Below are 2,500 nucleotides of genomic sequence, written 5' to 3'. Positions count from 1 at the left end.
GATCGGCCGGTGATGCGGCCGTCCAGAGAGACGGCATCTCACCTCCGCCGGACCGCGCCGACATTCACTTTCACTGCGCCCATGGGTTTCGCACTGCCCCGTGGCTCGCGCGCACGTTAGACTCCTTGGTCCGTGTTTCAAGACGGGTCGGGAAGGTGGCTGACGTTAGCCGCGGACCCCGTGCGTCTCGCGCGGCGCTGCCCACCCGCAACCGACACGCCGCAACTGGGCACTGAGCACAGTCCCCAACCGGCGACGCACCGGCTCGGACGGGACCCCCGGCCCACGAAGGGCAGACGCGGCGATCCCTCCTCGCCCGGGCGACGGGCCGACGTGTCCGCGCGCCTATAACACCCACCCGGGGGCGGGCTACCTTGCGCGCGGCCTTCTCGCCGCCTCCCAGACGGTCGCGGCCTTCGCACGGCGCTAGTGCGCTGGAGCTGCTCGGAGGACAGCGCGAACGACGGGCCGCAAGGCTCCGCACGCCCACACGCTCCGCTCGGCTTCAGCTGAAAGCGTCGCGCGACTCGACAGGCCCTCCCGTTTGCCTCTCGACGGTTTCACGTACTCTTTAACTCTCTCTTCAAAGTGCTTTTCAACTTTCCCTCACGGTACTTGTTCGCTATCGGTCTCGCGACAGTATTTAGCCTTAGATGGAGTTTACCACCCGCTTTGGGCTGCATTCCCAAACAACCCGACTCTGGGAAGACGCAGAGCGCGCGCCCTCGCCGCCACCATGGGCCTGACACCCGCACCGGGACGAGGCCTCGATCAGAAGGACGCGGGCGGCGAACGACGTACGCGCAGCGAATTCCTTACGCCACAATTCCACGCGCCGCAGAGGCGCGCGGATTCGGCGATGGGCACTTCCCACTTCACTCGCCGTTACTGGGGGAATCCTCGTTAGTTTCTTTTCCTCCGCTTAGTAATATGCTTAAATTCAGCGGGTAGCCTCGTCCGACCTCAGGCCGATAATCCAGTGCCTCGTTTGCGAGAGACACGCGCGCGCCACCGAAGCTCGTGCGAGCGCCGCGCCCGAACGCGAGCCGTGCTGCTCCGGGCCGGGATCCTCTTCGAGGCCGACTCGTAACGAGACGCACGCCGCGTTCGGTTTCGCGCGCTGACACTGCGTTCGTGCTGTCCTGGGCGGGACGACCGTGGCAACGGCCGACACCGCACCGGCCCGACGCGTCGCCGCGCGGGAACGTTACAACGCGACCCTGAGGCGGGCGTGGCGCCGGGATTGACCCGGTGCCGCAATTTGCGTTCAGAACGTCGATGCTCAATGTGTCCTGCAATTCACATTAATTCACGCAGCTAGCTGCGTCCTTCATCGACTCGCGAGCCGAGTGATCCACCGCCAAGAGCCCTCCGTGACTTCGTCAGTTGGACAAGCGCGACCCAGCCGGATTGCACAGTCGAAAAAAGCGGTGGCCGAGCGGTCGCCAGCCGTAGGCGACGCATGAAGCCAGCCTGGCACATGGCCACGGCACTCGGCGCAGAACGAAACAGGGTGACCGAAGTGCAATCGCGTGCGCCTCAACAGCGACGAAGGGCGTGCGCGGCCGCCAAGATACGGAGCCTTCTCCACCTGTCGAACGCACGACCACTCGATCGGCGATCGGCCGGTAATGATCCTTCCGCAGGTTCACCTACGGAAACCTTGTTACGACTTTTACTTCCTCTAAATGATCAAGTTAGATCGTCTTCTCGGACGCCGGCGCGGCCGTTGCCGAACGCGCCAGGTCCAATCGGAGGACCTCACTAAACCATTCAATCGGTAGTAGCGACGGGCGGTGTGTACAAAGGGCAGGGACGTAATCAACGCGAGCTGATGACTCGCGCTTACTGGGCATTCCTCGTTCAAGGGAAACAATTGCAATTCCCTATCCCTAGCACGACCGGGGTTCAGCGGGTTACCCGGACCTTCCGGCCTAGGCGGCGACACGCTGATCCGGTCAGTGTAGCGCGCGTGCGGCCCCGAACATCTAAGGGCATCACAGACCTGTTATTGCTCAATCTCGTGTGGCTAAGCGCCACTAGTCCCTCTAAGAAGTTCAACGCCGACCGATAGGGTCGCGTAACTAGTTAGCAAGCCAGAGTCTCGTTCGTTATCGGAATTAACCAGACAAATCGCTCCACCAACTAAGAACGGCCATGCACCACCACCCACAGAATCAAGAAAGAGCTCTCAATCTGTCAATCCTCACTGTGTCCGGGCCGGGTGAGATTCCCCGTGTTGAGTCAAATTAAGCCGCAGGCTCCACGCCTGGTGGTGCCCTTCCGTCAATTCCTTTAAGTTTCAGCTTTGCAACCATACTTCCCCCGGAACCCAAAGACTTTGGTTTCCCGCAAGCTGCCGGAGGGGTCGTCAAAGTAACGCCCCCCGATCGCTGGTTGGCATCGTTTATAGTCAGAACTAGGACGGTATCTGATCGTCTTCGAACCTCTGACTTTCGCTCTTGATTAAAGAAAACATTCTTGGCAAATGCTTTCGCAG

General features: G+C 61.3%; 3 non-coding genes across 3 annotated transcripts in view; all 3 read right to left on the bottom strand.

The window, feature by feature from the left end:
• Window positions 1–971, bottom strand: part of LOC145915130 (large subunit ribosomal RNA) — a 3,686-nt gene extending 2,715 nt beyond the window's left edge. The window contains exon 1 of the ribosomal RNA XR_014403578.1: window positions 1–971. This exon is cut by the window's left edge and continues 2,715 nt beyond it. This is a non-coding gene — a ribosomal RNA (large subunit ribosomal RNA).
• Window positions 972–1,215: 244 nt separating this feature from the next.
• On the bottom strand, window positions 1,216–1,369 carry LOC145915195 (5.8S ribosomal RNA). Its single transcript, XR_014403613.1, has one exon. It is a non-coding gene; the product is annotated as a 5.8S ribosomal RNA (ribosomal RNA).
• A 260-nt stretch (window positions 1,370–1,629) lies between these two features.
• The window catches only part of LOC145914992 (small subunit ribosomal RNA), a 1,824-nt gene continuing 953 nt past the window's right edge, over window positions 1,630–2,500 (bottom strand). The window contains exon 1 of the ribosomal RNA XR_014403448.1: window positions 1,630–2,500. This exon is cut by the window's right edge and continues 953 nt beyond it. This is a non-coding gene — a ribosomal RNA (small subunit ribosomal RNA).

The sequence above is a fragment of the Ascidia mentula genome, assembly GCF_947561715.1.
Source record: "Ascidia mentula chromosome 2 unlocalized genomic scaffold, kaAscMent1.1 SUPER_2_unloc_1, whole genome shotgun sequence".
Classification (NCBI taxonomy): domain Eukaryota; kingdom Metazoa; phylum Chordata; class Ascidiacea; order Phlebobranchia; family Ascidiidae; genus Ascidia; species Ascidia mentula.
The sequence above is the reverse complement of the archived record's forward strand: the minus strand, read 5'-3'. Positions and strand labels throughout refer to the sequence as shown.